The sequence below is a fragment of the Thalia democratica genome, chromosome 4, assembly GCF_965202585.1.
Source record: "Thalia democratica chromosome 4, ktThaDemo2.hap1.1, whole genome shotgun sequence".
Taxonomy (NCBI): domain Eukaryota; kingdom Metazoa; phylum Chordata; class Thaliacea; order Salpida; family Salpidae; genus Thalia; species Thalia democratica.
Genome location: NC_139168.1, coordinates 23,429,411 through 23,453,013, shown reverse-complemented (window position 1 = coordinate 23,453,013; position 23,603 = coordinate 23,429,411).

Here is a 23,603-nt window from a genome sequence, read left to right as displayed (position 1 = left end):
CTAGTCTGACAAACAAACTCTATAAGTTTACATAAACCAGGAATAAAGCGATTGTACAAGTACAACTTGCAGAATTCGTAAATAAAATTATTTATTAGCTCGAACTGTAATTTAAAATTATCCATCTTCTAAATACAAATATATCTATTTTTACCTAAAAAAATATTTGTTAACTTAATGCCCAAAAAATATTGAATATTTTTCATTCTGCAATATCAAGTATTATAAGAGTTATTTCAAGAACACCTCTTTAAATATCTTTTTTATCACAGCTGTCTTAAATCTAAGAATGTCAACTTCAGTTGAAACTATTTGTTTTGAAATTTTTTGTCCTGGTTTGCACCTGATGTTTCAAGCTAAACTTGTATATCTACTTGTGATATCACAAGAAGTTTTAGAAGTCACAACGGTTCGATATTTAAAATGGTTCTCAAATTATAAAATAACAATTTTTTTAGAAATTTTTGATTTTTTTTTTTAAATGCTGAAACATTCACTGAAAATGATGTATACAATATTGTTAGGTATATTTGGTTTTTATGGTCTAGTAGACTACTAATAATTTTAGTTCTTCAAAAGTTGTTTTTAGCTTCTTACGAAATAATACAAAATAGTTCGAAAAAAAATTTTAAACACCAACAATAATCAAAAACATAGAACAATATTTTTTAGCACTTGAAATACTCCAAAAAACTTTTACAAAATTATGAGTTACATAAAATGTGCATTTTTAAAGGTAAAACATTTACTATTTTTCATTTTGAGATAAAATATTGCTTAAAATCAAAAAAAAATGTTTTAACGTTTTCAAATAGATTTACTTGAAAATATTAAAACATAAACTAGGGATCAAAAGTGAAGAACTTCATAAGCACTTCATAAAAATTTTCAAGTGACTTAAACAGCTTTATTAAAATCTGATAACTTTATTAAGATATTTTATTTTGTTATTGTTTCAAAAATGTGTTTCTTTTTATACCTTGAAAAATATTTTAATCAATATTTTGAAATCAAAACATGTTTTTACTTAGCTGTTACAAATTAGAATAACTTTTTCACGTTTATTTTGTTAATGCAGGTATCATATATCAAGAATTTTTTTTTTGAGTAGATTTTTTACTAAGACCTACATATACAAAACCACATTGAGAGCTGTAATTAAAAATCAGACTTTATTACAATGCTTGTTGATAAGTGAAAATTTTTAATAATCAAACAATATGTTTACTCAACTTGTATGTTTGTTCAGCTTGAGTTTTTTTACTATTGTTTGTTCTCAAATCAATGACAGACTGTTTGTTTGCTAAATTCAGTGAAGTGTAATTTTAGATTGAAACCTACTAGAAATAATAATTTATATCATAAGAAGTCCTTGATCATTCTAAAAATGAACACTGTTTAAAATGCTGTGTTTGAATTCTACTTCAGCTCTTATAGTTGTTAAAGCAAACATCTTACGCTTTAAAAATTAAAGTTACGCGAAACAATTATTTGATTGTTCTGAAAATAATCATAAACTTTAATGTTCAGTTAATCAGTGTTTGTTCTATTCTAAAGCTTCGAACTTAAAATCAATGACAGATTTTAAACAGTAATATAACATTTGAATGCATTCTTTTCCACATAATAAAGTTGTAACTTAACAAGTGTCAGTCTGTATACAACATGATAGAACCTAGAACTATCAATTAAAGTATAAACTGTTTTTTGTAATAAAAAAATATCTAATAGCTTTTGTTATCTGTCTCTTTGTAAAGCATTTAAGGCTTTATAAGACTGTGCTAAAATTTATTCTTTAATAAAACTAATGGTGTATAAACTGATTAGTAGTTTTAAGTTTAACAGGAATTAAATATCTTAGACTTGCTAATAAAACTACTTATAAACGTCAAGAAAATAAAATATAAGAACTACTTATTTTTTGATAAGTACTGTTTATGTTTATGTCCAGTAAGTATTGTGACGTAAAACATAATCCACTTATATAAGAATCAATAATCTTCAAAAACTTAATAAAAAGTTTAATTTTTATTATTTATTTTACAAATGCGATATGCAGTTGCTTTTTTGAACATAATTTAAACAAAAAAAGTTCTATATGTCAATCCATTACTTTTATTATTCATTCAAAAAAAAAAACAAATAGAAGAAACAGTTACACATTTCCAAACAAAGTTTGACATAAACTCATAAACTCAATTGTCAACAAATCCCTTATATGTCAAGTAGTCACCAAAATCTTCTATATAAAAGGATAAATTGCTGTCAAACCATTTTCTTTATGTGGCGAAACTACTGTCAGCTACAGGATCAAGACGCTTTTGATAGTTTTTTTGAACTTGAATTTGAAAAATATATTTCTTTTTCAATATGTTATCTGTTTAGGTAAGGAGAGGTTAGGGGTAACGGTTCAGACTTTAAACTTTTGGTAAAATGTTTAGAGATATGGGTTTTTACATTATTTATGTACTGTTGTAACATTACTTTATCTCAATTGCACAATTTTGTGAATGAAAAAACTTCTAAAGTCTTACTACTGCAGACAAACCCCGAATATTTCAAAACAAAATGGTCGTTTGCGCTTTTCCTCTTAAATAAAGACAAGTGCTTTTATTTGAGAGAGGGATAAAGTCACGTTTGATTATGAGAAAAAAAGTGAAAAATCTACCTTGCAAAGTGAGTAGTAAATTCAAACTTGCCTAAATTGCACAGTGAAATACGATTTCAAGTTGTTGAGATTATTTTGAAATTATTATAAAAACAGACTAACAGTCAGTTCAATTAAGAGATTAATCATTTGATATAGTTAGTTGTTAGTTTATGTTTAAATGTGTAGAATTTTTTTGTTTTGTTTACTTCAAGCTTTAAGTAAAAGTTATATATTAATTAGTTTAGAAAACGATGAATTAGCGTGCTGTGAACATCAGTAACATCGAATCTTGATGTTTTAAGTGATATCTTTTTGTTTATATCGTTTGTTTACTACAGTGAATGACATAAGATGACATTTTTACAAATTATTTTGCGTTTTGTTGTATAAAAAACCGCAGTCAAGCCTTACCTAATATATTAATTGTCAATTATATAACAGTGAATTTGTTTAACAATTTATTATTTTTATTCATGGTCTATTTACATACATAAAATGTGAGATACTCAATAACATTAAAATATATGCTCTGACGTTTAAATACTTTGTTGTATAACTGATTTTACCAGTTTAAATATCGAAAACAAAAATGCTTTTAAATTTAAATCGCTTTTAAAAAACGTATGTAACAACAAATATATAAATATACATTAAACGTTTGAACTGAACACCTTTTTAGTAAATTATTATCTTAAATTTCACCCTTGTTATAAACTGTATTAAACATTGTTTACATTGTTTTAACTTTAAATAAATGTTTTTGAAAAACTCATTTCTATTTTAAACCTAAAATAAAAAATTTATACTAAAACACTTAGTATAATAAAAAAAAAAATAGAATGCTTTGTCATTAATGGATTTATGCAAAAGTAATGAACTTTATCTTTTAAACAAATATACTTTACACTGTTTTAGTATCTCAAAAATAGTAAAACACTAGTAGCTATTAATTTTCTTCTTTGTACAAAATAAAACTGTTTTTATCAATTGGTTTTAATTTTTCAATTTAAATTTTTGTAAGCTACAAACTTGTGAGTCTAAAAGACCCATTGAAAAAGTTATACCTATTATTTTTTTGTATTTAAAAAATATCAGATCTTTCAAACTGAGTTCACGCCAATCTATATTCGATTTTGAGCGATAATCGATTAAAATGTATTGTGCATTGGAACAGTGAAACAATTTCTGGCAAAAAAATATTTTGGCTAGACAAGTGTTTAATTTTGTGAGCAATTTCAAACTACCTGTGTGTTGTTAGTTTAAATTAAAAATCAGATGCTTATAGCTGCATGTTAAAGTTGGCATGTATGGTATATATATTTCAATGTTTTGTAACTACAACATTTTACATTTTGATTACAACATAGATAGAAGTAGTAACATGTAATTTTTTTAAAATAACTACTATATTTCAACTTGCTTGTTGTAATTCTTATGCTTTTTAAATATACAACTTTCCGTTGTTGTTTACTTTATTTTGAAATTTAACAGCAAGTAATCGGTTTTTGTTTAAGATATAAAAAATTGTACAAAACTTATCTTGTTTGCGTTTTTATCTGTCTCTGTTTTATTTTGTTCACATCTATTTTCCACCCTTTTGAGTATCAAACTTATAAAAAGGTTATAGTTATTCTGTCTTTTATATTCTAGTAGAAACAAAGATTTAATAAAAATCTCCAATTATAAATTTGATTCAATCGGACTAATTGAAATTTCACATATTTTTACTTCATTCGACAAAACCATCAGCAATTTAGCTTTGTTTCGTATATTTTCCTGTTTTTGTTTTATATACATTTAAAACAGTTGTATCATTCTGTAGTGAAACTTTCAAACTATCTACGCTTTATAAACGACTTTTGAACACAATTTGTTTGAACTTGCATTAGATGTATGTACATTTCTTACTTGATAACCTTGCGACTTAAAAAAATGGCTGTTTTATATTTTATCTTGATTTGCAATTCTGTGATTTTTTGATAAGACAAACACATTTCTGCTTTATTTAAGTTTATTAGGAGACACATAAAAAAATTTAAACTTTTTGTACCTGACTTCGACATTCTGCAGCTGCAGAAGTTCAGTGTTTTCCTTCACTGCGGTTTATAAAAGCAATTTAATCAAACCGCTTTTTTTTACTAGTTTTTGTGCCAACGGGTAAATTTTATTTTTCTAAAGTTTTTTACTTCTGCAAAAAACACATCGACTTTTAGATTTTTTAAAGTTAAAAGTTCAACGCAGAGGCTCGATTTGATTCCTAAAATAAAATAAAAAAGTTATCATTTAGACTTTGAAATCACTGCGTTAATGCGATTGTTTGTTTCATTTATTTTCTGAAATATTCTTAAAAATTTAGAATTAACACATTATAGTAAAATCAAAACTACATATTTTAGAGTTAAGCGAAGTAATTACAAGTGTAGAGATTATAAAATGAGATACTAGTTTAAATTTTATTATGCAAGTATACATTTTCGTTGAAAAAGAACTAAAAATATATAAAAGCAGTAGGTGTGTTTTTTTTATATCAGAATTATAATACTTCCACATCGGTTCAAAACAATTTACCAAAAATAAAACAAATAAAGGCCACAGCGATCAAGCAACGTACACGGCTTAACGCGAACATTGAACGTAGTGAATTTAAACGACGAACCACGCAACTAAAACGTCAAGAAATAAAATTTTTTGCGTTTCCAACACATGCTGACCTTATTTGAAATGTTTTTCGTCAAAAATCGGATGTAATGCACACTCGTGCAAGTGATCACACAACAAAAAAGAACACAATGATTAAAAACTCGACTAAAAAACGTCAAAATTTCCCACCAAGCAACAAAGAAACACGTCGTTTTACAAGCGATCTCATTTTGTTCACAATTTTCATCAAGATTCGCATTGATTAAATGCTAACTTGAACGAGAATGTGAATAAAAACAAGAAGAAGATTTAAAAATAAAATATGTGGGTTTTACTGATGGTATAGCTGTTTTGCATCGTTGCTAATAAATCTTGTTGCTACGGAAACCCGGTGATCGATTATCAGTTACTACGGTAACGCTGGTAGGTTTCGGCCCCATTTTAGAAGGTTTTTGAAAAACAAATATTTTATCAATTTCTGAATTTTTGACCAACAAAATTTTGTTGGTGTGCTCAACTTAAAAAGTTTAAAGGTATGTATTTTTTCCTAGCTTTTAAATTAAACTAAGTTTTTGTAACCAAATTTTGCAAAAAATGATCATTAAATAAAATTAAATAAAATCAAGGGTACACTAAAAATAGAGTTATTGAGATTTATTACAGCTCTATAAGGAGCGTTAAACATCAAACACTTTAGATTTTAGTAAACAGTATATTTACACAAGAAAGTCATGATAGAACGGTTTAGGTAAAAAGGAATAAAAAAACATTAAAAACTTATCGTGAGCTTTTTACTGCTCAAGCAAAAGTTAACTAGAAAACATTTAAGCTTGATATTGAAACCTCGAAAAAACACGACCTTTTTATTTGATGCGGATGCAAATTAAATCACCAGGATTAGGGCACGCTTCACGTATCGCAAAAGGGGAAATCCGATTTACGACGACCCGAAAAGGGGTACCAAAAGTTGCTACCATGACAACCGTGCTGAAGCAGATAGTATTAAGGGGCTGAAAAGAAGAAAAGGAAGGTTTTAAAATAAAGTGTACTTCAAAAACTTTGTATATGTGTTTTGTTTGGACAGTTTTTATTGTCCCTGTTTATTTGCCCCTTCCTTGTTGTAATCCTCTTTTCATTTTGTGTTTTGAGCATTTTATAGCCCCGTTATAGTTTTTATAGTATTTAGTTTTCATCTTTTTTTTTTGTTTTTTTAGTAATATATTAAATCTAGTCCTGTAGAAACGTGCAAATGATGTGGGAAAAACTTTCATTGATTTAAAAATTGATAATATACTTTTGTGACTAATTTAATCTTTTAAACGTCGCAATATAACATTAAAATATTTTCGGGTAGGTTTTGTTTGCTTGAAAAAGTTTCCAAGTTTAGTCAATAATTCGACATAAAAAAAGTATTGAAATAAAATAATGAGTTCTTTTCTAAATTTGAACACTAGCTTAAATTTAAATGGTTTTTAAGGTATATATTTTTTAATGTTACAATAAAAAAAAGTCAAGATATGAAATAGATTAGCAACCATTTTATAAACATATTAAAAAAGTCCATGTTTTTCGAATAAAAATAGATAAATTTAAATATGTTGGAAAAAATAACCTTCTAAAGAATAATACAAAACTATTTAAATAGATTAAATAAAACAGCCAACGTAGATTAATTTTTTTTTTTGATAAGTTTGTTTAACAAATGTGGTTGATATAAAACTGTAACATAAGCATTGAGCAAGCATGAGAAAGTTTATCAGTTTAGACAGTTTGTTATTAAAACATACTTAAAAATTAGAGTTTACACTTGAGATAAAATTGTAAGCTATATTGTTCTGTCATAATCAACACTAGTTAGTTTTTGTTGCTAACTGTTCTGTTTGTTGTAATTAGTTAATTAAAATGTACTACTAACAGTTTTTGAAACTAATTTAAATATAAAATTTTAATAAATGTTAAACTTAATCAGTTTTTGAAAGTTCTTACATAAAGTAGATTTAAAATCTAATAAAAATAACTTTACATTTATTTGAAAGTAAAATAAAATAAAACTTATTTACTGCAAAGTAGAAAGTATTAGTTTATAATCATCCAAAATATATATTGTTGTAAAAACTTAAATAGGTTTAATTTAAATTAAATCTTGTGTTTATTTTTATGTAAATTGAACCTTTGTTACAACTGTAATCCAGTAAAGAGTATTTAACTAAAATCACATTAATAAAAACATTTTTTTGAAATTAATAAAGTTTCCAGCTGAACTGTTATTTGAAAGCAAAAAAGATTACAGACTCTTCTGATTGTAGTAACATCTGAGAAAGTTCAATTTTATTTGGGTATGAAATAAAATCGCTTAATCTTTGTTCAAAATTATCAACTTTCAAAAACTGTCACTGAACTTAATTGTAGAAGAGGTTTTTTTGGTTTTAAACATAAATCACACATCGTAATAACTAATAAGTGATAATTATATTTGTAAAAGTTCTTCAATATGTGATTTCAATAAAAAAAAAAACTCGTATCTCTTCGAGCATAAAATTTGGTGACAGTTTTTGACAGTTGATAATTTTGAGCAAAGATTAAGTCGATTTTGAGCTTGTAAGATTTACAATGAAAACTATGATGTATATTTTACAATCTGTAAGTTATATTCCAGTTTAGTTAAAAATAGATGTATTGAGACACGTTTTATTTGACCTTGTTACTATTCAGAATATAGATAATATTTTTTTGAAATTTAATCTGTTTTGTACCGGAACGCGCTATGTATAAAATGGCGTTAAGATTAATAAAAGGAAACTTTTTAGATAACCAAAAAACATATCATTAGTCGTTGACAAGCCTTTTGAAAATAAACTGTTTTTGTTAGTGGTAAAAGTGTTTGTTATAATTTTTTAATGATTGTTTGCTTTTAAAGTTTCCTAATGAATAAAAACCCTTTAAATTTTAGAAATTTTAATTTTTTTCTGGTATATTAACCTACTTGTGTTTCTAAAATTTCTTTTAATAAAGTTTTCAAAAATAGTTTCCAAATTAAGTTTAGCTGAAATAATTATAATCTAAAAAGTTACTGTAAACTTAGAACTAGTAGTCCAGTTTTTTAATGAATACAGTACATTGATTGAGAATCTCATGTTCACTAGAAAATAATAAAAACTGAAATAAGTACTTATTAAAAAAACACACACTTAATTGTATGAATAGTAAAAAAAACATCCTATTAACAAAATATGCAATTTAGTTGTTTTACTAATACATAATCAAACAATGATATTAAAACATAATATTATTGTAATAATTCAAATTCGTATGATATATATATGAATTTGAACTATTTAATGTGTATAAAAATAAAACTGAAATTAACAAGTAATTAAGCAACACTTTTAGCATCAATTTTACATTAGCACCAGCCTTCGTTCTAAATATTCTAAAACTAAAACTTTCTTAATTTTTTTTATTCAATTCAAAAAGAGGGCAGGGTTTAAGCCCTTCAAAAACCTTTCAAAATCCTTCAAAAACCCATCAATTAAGCTTCAGTTTATTTAAATTTTTTTTTCACAAAATAATCTGACAACCTACACAAATGGCGCATTAAATTTTGCCGCTAATCTCTTTTACCTGGGATGTCTTTGTGCGGCTCTATCGACGTACTTTTTTTTGTGAAGTGTTTTCCTGTGTGAGTTTTATTTTGTTTAAAAGGTTTTCAAATAGCTAGTTTAGTTTCTAAATGACTATTCAGCTACAGATTTGTTCTATGAAATTTATTGAAATTATATTAAGTATATATAGTTAAAGTAATAAAATTAAACAACCCTTGAAAATTTTCAATATTTCGGTTTTGCACAATCGTTTCCAAAAATAATGGGTTCTAAACAAGCATCTGCTTGCAAATTTTCAAAGCTTATTACTGTTTAAGTTAGTTTAAGAAGCCATATTTGAACTGAAAAACCAAAAAGTCGATTTATATCAAAATGAAGGATCAAGATTTTAGATTTGAACCAAAACGAACGAAATGTCCCGCCTGTCAGTAGAAGGGACTGATAAAAGTAACAGAACAAGAACCGCATAAGTCAGCACACGAACCGGGTTTGAGATTGGCCAGCGGGGAGTAAATATTTTGTGCAATCAGGTGCTCACAGTGTTCAACTGACCAATGAAATTAGGGTATTTCTTGATTTTCAGGCGTTTGGTTGGTCTAAATATCAATAAATAAAACAATTTTTGATCAAAGTTTTACTGTTTAAAGAAATAATTTGGAATAAATCTCAGAAACTTTAATTTTTTTCTAATATTTGTCTCTATAAAATAAAAAAGATCTTTGATTTTCTCAGTCTCAAACGAGTAATACACTGTTGTTTGGGGGATACCTTTGAATTTTTTAAAAAAATTTAAGAGAGTCTTTTTATTTTTGTAAAATTTAAAGTACTTTTAAATTAAACGGAAAATTTCGTGGACTTAATGTTTGTTTGGCTATGTTTTGATTGTTTAATTTTTCTTTGTTGTTATGTTTGTTGTTGATTGTTTCTGTAAGTCTATTACCAAACTTATTATTTAGATTAAATATTTTTAATATTTAATATTATATTCAACCTATGTACTCAAACTTAGACTATATAAACTTTTAAAACTTGTTTATATCTTGAACTTCTTCAAACTTTTTTGTACCTATTTATTACTTTATTGAGCTTTAAATATAACAATCTACTAATTAACACATTTTATACAACTGTAAAGAATTAAAGACCATCCCAGTTGAATACAAAATAGTTATGTATAAATTTTAACAAATAAGTAAATGAATTTATTAGCACACAAACCCAATAACTTTTGACTTTAGTAAATAAAAAACAAGTCTCAAAACTTTAAGCAACTGTTTTTAGAAAGTACTCACGCACTTTACTATATTTAAACTATAACTGTATCATTTTTTACTACTACATCATTATCAAGTTTAAAAAAAAAAGGGGGATTTTTTGTCAAAAAAATTATTTTTTTTGTCTTAAAGCTATACTTAAGTCGAATTCTAAATAACTGGAAATTGGTTTACGAAAAACGCTATAAAACTCTGGTTTTTATCAACGTTTAAAAACTTTCGCTCTATTTTACGTCTGTTTCTGCACAAAACTACTTATAAAGTTCACTCCGATTTAATTTGCTTCGATAAAAATTTGATCACGTCGATACGTTTGAAGATAACGTCAACAGTGGCAGGTTTTTGAAATAATCAAAGAAATTTTACTGAAACTTCGAGGAACAAACATACAATGTTGTAAAGTTAGTTTCGCTGAAACTTGCTTATGAAAATAACGGTTGTTAAATAGCTGTGTTGGTTTAACTCTTTACTCTATCAAACTTTAATAATTTTGCTGTAGCCCAAACAGAATCTAAGCTAATTAAAATTTGAATAACTTTCCTAGTATAGCTGTAGAAGAAGATTTTAATTTAAGCTGGTTCTAACAAATTAATATCTATTTGTTTTTATAGTTTAAGCTTTATAAATACTATACAACATAGAATATTTAGTTCAAATGTAAAAAAAATTTGATAAACAATGTTAAAGTTTAAGTTTTGATTTCATTTTTGAAGCTGAAATATTTTACCATAGCGTGTTAAAAAACTTCACACAAATATCACAGTCGGTCAATAGATATAAGTAAGCATCAATTTTGTTATTATCCACTTTGTAGCAATTTATATAAATCTCTAAATCACGGCTCAATTTTAAATTTTATACTTTTCAAGCTAACTCGGTATGAATTTTCACAAAAATCAAAAATTATTTCATATATTTTACTTAACTTTTACAAGTTGTTGATTTTTAAACTTTTAAAGTTATATGAAGTCGAAATAAAAGGTTTAGAGAGAAAAACACACTCACTTTTACATACCTTCAGTAAGTAGATATTAAAAAAAGTATTAATTGTTATCTAACTTAATAAAAAAGTATTGAACCTAATTAATCAAATAAATTTACGACAATTTCATTACTGACAGTTGATCTTACAAAGCGTTAGAAAACAGGTGTTTAGATTTTAACCTTTTTTTGTGTTTTTTACTTATTTTAGTTCAATCTCAACGACTGTTTTTAATAATTTTTGTTATGTTTGTTATTTAAATCATACTTTGTGGTTTTTCAAAAAAAAAAAATTTTTTAAAGTTCACTCAGTTTCATACTTTACTTTTGTTTTCATGTCTTTAATTATACCTTATTTTTTTAATGTACCACATTTTTCATAAACGTACAGGTCTATTTTATTATGAATTATTGCTTTTAAACGTTGAAGAAGTCTATGGAAATTTTAACTCGTCTGCATTTATTTGACTCTCTTTTTGTTGTTGCTTTTAAGTACAACCAGGTTTTATCGGAGTTTGTAGAATAATAATAACTATATACAAATGCTTTCAAACTTGTTTTCAAATTAAACGTTTTTATTCTACGTGTTCAAGCAAAATATTTTTTCAATTTTCTTACTTTGTTTAATACTTTAATTTTCTACGATGTTAATGTCCTTCGCTTTTTCTTCACTAAATTGTCAAATCATATAACATCAAGGTGTTCTGACACAATATTTACGTAATGAAGCAATTACTAATATGGTATGACGTAATAACTACGTAAAGACGTAGTAACTCAGGTAGTTTGTAAGCAGTAAGTATAAGATGGTATTGTAATTTATACTATTTTTGTAAGGCTTTTGCAATTTGTATTTGAAATACTTGCATCTGAAAGTATACTGGTTTACTTGCATATTAAATGTCATTAAATTACTTTAATTTAATTTAATTTGCGCAATGTCGTAATACAAAATGGTTCAATGTTGCTTTGTATAAAACATAGTACTATTTGGTTTAAGTTAATAGCGAAAATATACCTCGTGTTTTTAGTTCAATCTTTGTTTTGTACAAAATTAGTTACAAAATATTTTTTGTTACAAAATTTTTACCATCCTTGATTACTTGTTATCTTTAACATGTATGTATGAATAAAAAAACTTTAATTTTAGCCTCTTTTAAGCTTTTTATTATACAGAGTTATCAAGTTGCTGTAATAAAAAAATATAAATCACTTTTAAACACTTTTGTGAATTGCTTTACATGCAAAAAATGCAATACATACACAAAGACAAAAAATAAATAAGTACATATTGCTAAATTGTATTTTAACACAATTATCTCCATTCTGTATGAAGGTAAACTGTTTAACCTTCAAGGGAACAAATATAAATACAATAGAACATTTTAAAAATTATTTGCTTTAAGTTAGTAATTTTTATGAAAAAAAGTTTTCTTTAAACACTTTTTTCTTAAGTGCCAATACTCTATTATGTTACTCATACTAGTGTAATGAAGAAAATTTGTTCTAATAAAAATTTCATATACGCTCCAATAATAGAAGACAAGAAAACTGAACTAAAACTGTTTGCCAACAGTAACACCTTTCAATTGAAGCATTTTTCTTTGCAACTTAATTTCTGATTACTCGGTAAATTATAACTTTATAAATATAGAAACATGATAAACTTCTCATGAATTATTCATCTTAAATTATCACGTTTTGTGTTACCTGTTATTTTAGTCTGTCAGTATTGCAGTGTGTCCAGGACAGCTTTTGTTTTACAAAAAAGTTAATACAGACCCAAGTGTGAAATTAGTAATTTAAACTAATTTTAGCCGATTATGAGAGTAATGTTTTAAAAACAGCTTGTGAAAAGAAACAAAAGGTGTTTGTAGGTGTCATTTTTAAACATCTTCTTGTCAAGTTTGACCACCTATTTTAAAACCGAGATATATAACAAAACAAGAAATTAGTTGCATTATTTTAAAGACACTAGCTTGCTTTAAAGCTGTTGTCAACAATCTTTCTAAGTTTGTACTTAAGTTTAGTTCTTGTTTCAATTATATCCGCTGTGTTGCCTGTGAATTTATTCTTCTTAATTTTTATGTTTGATTTATCTTAAAATTCATTCATTTTATACCTCCAAACAAGTAAAGGTTAATGAATAAAGTATTGAAGCATTATTTCACAAACCAGTTAACGTTGTGTGGTTTAATTATTTTACTTCTACATTCGACATAACTTATAAATATTTATATCTTACATATATTTTTGTCCAAAATACTCAATTTGTATTTAACATCTAATATACACTCAAAACTTTTATCTTATCAACAATAGTTTGTTTGACAGATTGATATCACTCCTATAAAAACAAACAAGATTCATCTGAAAGGTACCAAAACCATCTGAGATGTTTATCTTTGTCTCACCAACAACATCTGAAAAGGGGTTTTGTTTACCCGGCGTTGTCAACGGCTTCCTCGGTTGCTAAGCAAGCAGATCACTGAGTAATTCCCAGCAACACCTGAGCTGTCAAACATGAAATCCCTGGCATTAGATAACTCGGCTGTCTTTTCTAAAGTAGAAAAAGACAAGAGATTAACACGTTCATGCCGGTATGAAAGTGTTAATAAGAGTGCTCATAGTTTGCTTTTCTATTTATTTTGTACAGAGACTTATTTTTAACTTTTAAAGAAAAAAACTTTGAAACATTTGTTTTACATAAACTTTGTTAAACATTAACTTGTTAATGTTCTGTTTTAAGTTATTTTTTATCATCAAAAAAATAGTTATTTAAACATACTCAAAATGCTAAAATATCCAATTTTGGGATATTAGAACAAACGAGAACCAAAATTTCAATGTTTAGAATCTGTACAAACACGACCCGCTGTAAAAGCAAATATATAATTTTTCTTTCACTTTTACTGGTAAATGTCTTAATGTCAAGTTTACGAAGTTCAAATGACTTGATTACAAAAAAAAAGTAAAATCAATAGCTTGACAGTTATTCGAACAACTAACGACAAGATTACAACGTCCCTAGCAGCCCCTCTCGTTGCTACAACGACCGACAAATGATCGATACCAACGAGACCCGTGTAATCTGACGGGGATTTTTGTCGGTTGTCATGGCAACGAAGCTCGCATTGATTTTGTGTTCCGTCTAATTGCAAGTTGAAGACTACGAGTTTCTTTGTGACGTCATAAAACGGAAAAAGTTGGTGACGTCACAATATGAATATTTGGATTTTATTTATGACTGATGAAAGAAAAGACAGGCAGACAATCGGATTTAAAATAAATAAATGTTCTAAAAGTTTTATTTTCCGGTTTTAAATTTCTATTTCAGCTGTATTAAAAAAAAACTTACTTTTCCAAACACCGTTAGTTCATTTTGAATTGTCGGCTAAATTTCGTTCCATTATATATTTGTAGTGTTTTACTTATCAGATAAAAATTGATTGATTTTATAAAAGATAACATAAACATATTTTCTATTTTTCAATTCTTACTTAATTGTAATTATGATTTATTGATACAAGTAAAACAAATTTTATGTTTAAATTTTAACCACAAAAAACGTTAGAAATACAAGTTAAATCTACCTGTATTTTAAGCCACAACACAAGTTTATTATGATTATAAAAATAAATTTCAATAATTTTAATTTTAATTGCAATTTGACAAAAAAAAAACAAATATTATTTTTAAAACATTTTTATGTTATAAAACAAACAACTTTTTACAAAGGTTTTGTAACATGACAAATAAATACTTAAACTATAACTAACTAAATCATACAAAATTTACCAAATTTTGATAAAGCCAAAAAGAAACAATCTAAAATAAAAACAATTCTAATAAGTCTTTATAATACTTTGATTAATCTTAAAGTTCTAAGCTCCAACATTTTACAGGTATTCTTTTTTAGAATTCAAAAAAAAACATTCAAGTATAACTTTATTTTTCTGTCGAATTTTGCAGTAAACAGTTTACCAGACTTTCCGGCTGCGATCATATGCAAGCTATCTCGTTCTGATAATCCGACGTTTACTATTACGTCATAGACGAGTTTGCGCGGCGGTTTTTCACCCCAAGTTGCCAACACAGTATAAAGTTAAGCTTTTTTATGTGTTTACTTTTAATGAATTTGAGTTGGTGTTGTTTGTGTTTTATATACCTGCTTTGTTTTGTAAATTGAAGTTGAAATGATTGCCAACTTTTTAGAAGTTGAAACTGTTTTGAACACAAATTTACATCGTCGAAATCCGAGACTTATTCGGAGGTTTTATGCCGAGACCGTTAACTAGTTTTATTCTTTTTAAGTCTTTCACATTAACGCTGAAATTGGATTGTTTTCCAAGAACTTTTTTTGTAAGTAAGAGTGTTTTGAACACATACAAATTTATACCACTAAATTCCAAACTTTTTACGCAAACTTAACGGATATTTTGATAAAAAAAAAAAAAAGGTTTCGACTTTTAAATTGTTAAAACAATTTTTTATAATTTTTTATTGAAAAATAGCCTAAATTTTATGCTTCTGTTCTTGTTTTTTATAACTTTGTTAATACTCTTTCTACTAATAATGTACCATAACGAACGTTAAACTTTTTTTGTTGACAACAAACACAAACTACCATAACCCAAATTTAAATACTAAATTCAATACTAATTTATGTCAGAAAGAGAAAAAAATAAGTTAAAAGTTTATGTAATACTTAAACAACTTTCCATTGTTGTCTTAATTGCTAGCCTTGTGTTAAAGACAGTATGTTTAAACATGTGTGTTTTAATATTAGTTTATTTAATTAATAGTATTATAGTTAAAACAAGTTGTAAAATAAATGAAGTTTATGCATAAAAAAACTACAAAGCATTTTTGTTTTTTATTAAAATCAATTGTATTTGTTTTAAGTGGTATAAGTCCAAAAGGTGTTATATTTTATCATTAAAGTTTGTTATTAAAAATACATGTGGTTAAAACTTACATGAACAAATGAGTATTTTTCTTGTAAAATTTGGTCTTTGTTAAATCTAAAAAGAATGTTGTATACTAAATTTTTTCACCAAATTAATAAGGTATAAATATCCTATATTAGTTTTCATACTAAGTTTAGAAATTCTTTTTTTGAAAATTACTTATAAAAATATGTTGTAAAAGATATAAGTTTCAAAGAGTAGACTAACTTATAGACAGTTTCTTGTGTAGGAAATCATACAAAAGATAATAAAATCTTTATATAGCGACTCTAGAACGACTTATTACTCTCATTCGAATCTAACATGTTTGATTGGCTTGTAACCGGGTTATCATGAGGCAATATTTCAGAGCTGTTGACTTTTAAATGATGCTTATAATCGTCGTTTGACATACTTTTAATTTGTCTAATGACAGTCATATGTGTATACATATATATGCCTTGTATTCGCTGTTGATGTTTAAAATATACTGACACATAGTATACTCATTTTCAAATTAGCAAACTGATTTCTTATAATGTTTTGTTTTTGTTACAAACAACTTATGATTGTTTTCTTAATTGTTAGTGATTTGTTATGAGTTAAAATTGGCAAACATAAAAAATCGTGCTTTTGCCAATGTAAATACAAAGTTTAATTGCAGTTTAAAGTTTTATTTCATTTAGTTATTTAAAAAAAAAAAGATTTATTTTTTGATTTTGTATTTTTAGGAAGTTGGCTAGTTTTGTTTTAAAGTATTACTATTAAGTATTAGGATTGTGTAAAAAACTAGTTTTATTTTTTGTTAGCTGTAATATCTAAAGAAAAATTCAACTGTTACTTTTATTTAGACTGAAGTTGTAGCGCTTTTATTTTTACAGTAGAAATATTTGTTACATGAATTTCGTTGTTTACAAATAATTTCTTTTGCTTTAATTAGATTTGTTAGTACTTTTTACACTACTAATATTTTGTTAGCACCCAAAATAGATCCTTAAGAAAAAAGCACATACCATCATAATTTTGACTTAACGCAAAAATTAGCTGAAAAAGTGCCAAAAACTTGAATAAATTCGTTTAATTACAGGATAATACTAATCTAGTATAACCACCCGGAAAAAATGAAAGACTACCTTGTTATAATTGACCAAGTGTCTTTCAATTGTTTTAACCAAATTAGCTTAATTTATATGGCAAGTTTTTGAAGCGTTGTTTGCGAAAGTTTCTATGACCGAATAATTAAAGAATTTTTAAAGTTTGTTTGAATACTTTTATAGTTTTTTTTATATAATTTTTATTATTATTTTTTTAGGGTTTAGTTTTAATATAAATTTTCATAAACACTTTAATTTAAAAAGCATACGAATACCATTTATTAACAAATTATAAAACAGTTTTAATTTTTATGCAAGTAAGTTCTGTTTACACTGCTTTAAAATTTTAAGTTTTTTTTGAAGAAACGTTAAAAACTTTAAGTGTTTAACAATGGTTTAAATGCATAATAAATTGTTCTACGAAAGTGTATAAAATTTTATTTTAGTAAAATTAAAAAGCTTTCCTTTTACCATAATAACTAGAACAAAAAATGTTTTTATTTTAAAGTTAAACAAAACACCTTTTTTCAGACAAAAATCAACCTAAAAAAAGCATTATTTACTGTTTAATAGAGGCGCAAATACGTTTATCTAATATTTTATGACAAGACAATTTTATCTTCTTAAAATTTTATCGGTCACTTATTTCTCAGCTATTTATATAGAAAAAAAATTGAAATTGTTCTAAATTTAAAATAGTTTTGAACACTTTTAAGCTTTTAAAATGTTTAACGAAATGTAAGTAAGTTTGAAAAATTTAGTTATAAAAAACCAAATAACACAAGTTCAATAGGTGAAAAAAATTATGTATCATTAATATTATGTTAATAGATAACAACATTATTTTAAACAACTCAATAAATTAATTACAAAATATATCCTTTATTAATTGTTCAAACTATTAGTTATCGTTATAAGACAAAATTCATTTATTATACATTGATTTACTGAAACTATGAATCATAAACTAAAGAAAACAAAGAAAAAATAATTTCTGTTAACCAAAATAAATATAAATGACTTATTTAAGATGACTAAAATTCTGACACTTATATGTCAAACTAATTACAGACAAGCTCTTATATTTATGACTCACCAACATCTGTAGTTTACCTTCAATGTCAATTAGTTTTAAATTCAATATGATAAACTCTTTAGTTGAAACTGAAAAATAAAGTAATTGGAAAGAATAAATAGTATTCTCTTCCTTATGTTAAAAAAAAGTTTATGTTAAATGTCTTCGTTCAAAATGCTTATTTGCAACAAGTCCATAGATTAATTCAAACGTAAAAACATTTTCTGCAAGGTGGGTGGCAAGTTTTTACTCAGTAAATTTCTGAATACTGGCGTGAAACCAACAAAAAGTTTGAAAACATATAAAAAAGGGAAAAACAAGAAGGCTGCTTAGCAACAAGGAGGCTGCTTAGCAACAAGAAAAAAAGGGGGGTGTGATTGATAGCAACGTCTGAAGCGAAGCGTGTCGTGAAAAGTGTAAAGTTTTGGTATTTGCTTAGCAACCGAAGTGGGCTTAACTTCTAGACCACCTCTGTTAGTTAACACTGTTAATTTAAACATTTAAAAAAAATTTAGTTAGCAGCTGACAGGCATATAAAATTTCATTAAAAACTTTGGGGGTACCTGCGAAGGTTTTGGGTTACTGGGTTTGATTACCCGCTGAAGTTTACGGTTTCTCACGAGAGTGTGAGTAATGACGTAACAAATTAGCTCGGCGAGTGTCAATTTACCCGAGAAGTAAAAGTTTCTCATTAGTGCTAATACTTTGAGGTAACTTGTCAATCGGCAAAGTACCAACTTACTTGCACCATTTTAATGTTGAATTGTTAGTACAGGTGTTTGGTGAATACTTTGTGTCGTATAGTTAAAGTATTGTGTTAGTACGTAAGTTTAGGTTTATGACTTAATTGGTAACTTAGTTGTAAATTTACTGAAGGTCTTCAAGGTGGTAAATAATGTTAACAATGTTATTTAGAAAAATAAGTAAAATTATAAAAACCGACATATATTATTTTAACGTTAGTTGCAAAATATATTCTATTACAGGTAACAAACTAAATAATACCTTATATTTAAAGTATTTCTGGTTGTCCAGCTATAAATCTCTGCTATAAAAACGAATAGAATTCTTGGATATGTCTAAAGAGGTATGTTTTTTTTTAATGTTTTTAACAGATTTTAATTTTTTTTTTTAATATTTCTAACAAATGTTTAAGTTTTTTTTTATTTGGTTTTTAAGTCTTAAGGAGGTTAAAACAGATTTAAAAGTTAAATTTTAATAAATTCATTGATCAATAAAGTTTTATGTTCTAAACTTTCTTTGTTAAATGTTTATATACTTGTTTTTATGTTGATAAAAAAAAATTAATTCATAAGAAAAGCATTATACTTTTAACAACTTTTATGCTATGGGCTGTAATTAATATTTATGTATATGTACAAACTTGCATTATAAAGTAGTATACTTATTTATTAACAATACTGTTAGAAATTTAATATGTTATAGTTATATATAAAACTATATAGATATATATATATTGTTATTCTTTAGTTTGAATAAAATTAATTATGATATTGCTTACAATTTCAAAAAAAAGACCAGTGAGTTGTTTAATCGATGCATACTAAGGGAAAATTTTACAAAACATAAAAGCGATTAATAACAAAAGAAAAATATATTAGGTATTAAGCTAAAGTAGGTTTTTCAACATCAAAATTTAGCAGTTGTAACATTATAATAATGAATGGTCGGTACTGTGGTGTGTTAGCACAAACATATGTATTTCACATCGAATCAATATATCCGCGTATGTCAATGCTAAAATTACCACAACTATTTTTGACTCTCGTGGCATTGTTAATATTTAAAATCATGTTACTAGATAAATGTAACAAAAGCACATCTTTTTTTAAAATTTTTCTTGGAACGCAAATGTAATAGTGTTAGATTGTTGGACCTTAGTTTTTGTAACACTTTCTAATACAAAATTTACTTATAATTTAAAGTTAACGCAGTTAATTTTTTAAAGATTAAAACTAGTCAATTTAAACTTGTTGCAAATTAAAAGTACTTAAGTTTTAAAACTTAAGGAATTTTATAGAATTTAAATGTGTAATCTTATAGTTTTATGAAACTCTTATACATTTATTACCAACTAACAAATTTAGTACTATATAATGTCATTTCGTACTGAACTAAAAACAAAGCTTTAAAAAAGTTTAAAATTAAGTTATAAAAACAGACAAAAGTTTAATAAACATACTACTGAATAATTTTCAAAGAGAAATATATTTATTGCACATTCGTTAATACAATAGAACCTTAAAGCAACTTTTAGAAATGTCCGGTTAAACAACACAGTTTTGTTATTTTTTTTGCTCAGCCTGCATCTTTAAGCATCAGAAGCATTTTAGTATTACCGAAATGTTAAAAATGAAAATCACCGTAGACTACAAATGCTAAATAAGTAAATACACTTTGGTTTGCATTTAAGTTTTAGTAAAAAGAGCAGTAAAATAGTATTATAAATTATCATATAATAGTTTTTCAAGCTAAACTGAAAGAGCACCTTTTATTAGAATTTCTTTTTTCATTAAGTTTGTGTAACAAATTTGTAACAATTTTAAAGCCTTCCCGAGTTGCAGGTCAACTTTCGGTTCAAAATTCACACTTTTGATTCAAAAAATGTTCCGTCGAAAATGTGACGTCAATTTCATTTTTATTCGGACGCCCACACAAGAGGCCAATTTTTACGTCATAATCAAAGGAGTCCGCGGAAGGACACAGGTAGTCGCCGAGACCACCTTGAAAAAAGGGGATTTTTTTCAAATAAATTTGAGTTTATGACGTCACAAACGCTCTAGGTGGTCCGAAGATCTTACGATTTGAATTGACACCTGCAAAATTAGATTTTTTCTGATTTTATAGTTTTTTGATTCTTTTTTCGCGTTGTTTATTTTTATTGACTAAATAAAACTTTAGTCGAAGTAGCCGGAAAATCGCGGAAAAAAAATTCAATTTAAAAAAATATTTTCTGCTGTACAATGTCAAAATTTCTTGTGAAGTATTTAGGGTCAAATAAATGTCACTTCACAATAAATTTTTCACAATGTCTTTACTATAGATATCTTAAATGAAATATTTGTTAACCTTAAATGATAATAACGCGTAACATTAGCACATATTATTTTTTCTCTATCTTCGAATTTAAGTTCTGTATAGAATTGTTAAATGGTTGATTAAGTGAAAATAAAAATCAAACCAAGCTTATTTATAGATGCACCAAAGATGCGCCTTGTCAATTTAGTTCAGTTTTTTTGTTTAAATTTTTCAAGTTTTTATACAGATATCTTTATTTAAAAAATAGTTAAATAACAAAAAGTTACAAATTGACAATGTTTAGCGCTAGTTGTGAAATAAAAACGAGTGGTTAGCATACACTTTAATTTAGAAATTTAATTGTTTAACAAACGTTCATTTACATAAATTAAACAATAATTTTTAAACACATTAATAATCACAGACATAAAAAGTCTTTGCTTTTTACACACAGAAAATTCAACGAAAATTCAGCGAGTTTTATCACTTCGTATGAGCTTAAAACAAAGTTTCTACCACTAAAGTCGCTTCTTCAAAATAAATCGTTTCTTTTTTTTCTATTTTCTCTTCCCCTCATAATTTCAGTCGCACATTCTTCATTCGTAATCTGTTCAGGCTGATTTAACCAACTTAACTTGTTTATTAGTTTACTAGATAAACAATTGAAGCTGAAATTTTTTTATAGTGTTTAGAGTTAAGCTTAAGTTAGTGTAAATATTTCAGCAGAAAGTATTATGAAGATAAAGAAAAAAAAAGTTTTTGAATTTACGATTGTGCTAATTAAATGTAATTTCAAATGTTTACAAGAAAATATATTATATGTAAGACATTGAATTGGAAAACAAAAAAAAAGTTTTTATCTTCTTGTTTATAATCTTAGCTCTAGCTATTTTTTGAAACAAACTCCTTACTATGTTTAGTAAAGCTAAAATCTTATATTAAAAAAATTAACAAAACTTTTAAAATTTCTTATAACTGACTGAGGTTTTCGATTAAAAAAAGTTCAGTGAAAATAAAAATTGTAAAAAAATAGAAAATCAGAAAGTAGCAGTTGATGTTTTTGTCTTAACACTCATACTAATAGTTTAAACATCAGTTTTTAGTTGTGTATAATAAAACGGAATCAAATATTTTATTCTATACAGTTTTCAGTTATAAACAGAAAAATACAAGTAAAGCAGCACAAAATTGAACAGAACTTATTTACCTCAAAGTTTATGTTTTAAAATTATTTTAATGTTATCTAAAAAAGCAATTCTTTTTCTAAATAACATATAATAACTCTAGCATAATATTGCAATCGTGTGTCTAATATTTTTCTAAACAGTTTAAATTAGTTTTATTGCGTAAAAAATTTCTCCTAGTCTATTTAATTTAAAATTTTTTAAATATCACTTATATCTACACTATTGTTTACTGCCTTTTATACTTGTTCTTTTAGAGGTTAGCTTAACATAATAATATTGGTACTTCAAAATAGTTGCTGACTTTTGAAAAAATATTTCTAAGTAGACATTTAGTTTCATATTTATATTTATAACTAAAAACACTGATAAATAAGTTATTCCTTTGAGTCGAAACCATAATTCACTATGTAACTAAATAAGTCTTAAGTTGTTTACAAATCTGTTAAAAGAACTATAAAAAACGTTAATAAGAAAACTCTACCTAAAAATATACTTGAGTACTTTTTGTTATGAAGGCAATAAATTGTCTAACTTAGTACTAATATTAGTAAACATAGTTCTTTTAGAGACTTAAAAATTACGAATTTAAACCTATCAAAAATAGCATAAATTTACTTTGAAAATGTTCAGTATACTCGCATGTGCGCTTGAAAATTCTTTTTGTGTCACTTTAAACAAATTGTATTTTTACATTAAACTAATTTATACATTTTTAAACATTTTTTAATTAACAAAATTTTTATAAAGTAGTAAAGTGTACCTATTTTAAAAATGGCGGGAGTCGCTTGTATTCATACATATATGTATTTCTAATTAACCTATACACTTTAAATACAACATCCTTATACCATTAAACTACTTGTCTTTAAATCTTTGACACATATTTACTTAGATATTATGTATAAAAAAATTACTGACATTTTATACGGTACATACATTAGGCAGAGCAATTATAAATTTAATCGGCTTAGATATAACTATGTATTATTACTATTTATTTTGTAAAAGTATTACAAACGTACAAAAAAAAATTCATAAATTATTGTTTCCAAAATCAGTTTTATAGAACTATTAACCATCTATTTATTTTACACTCTTTATAATAAAGTAAA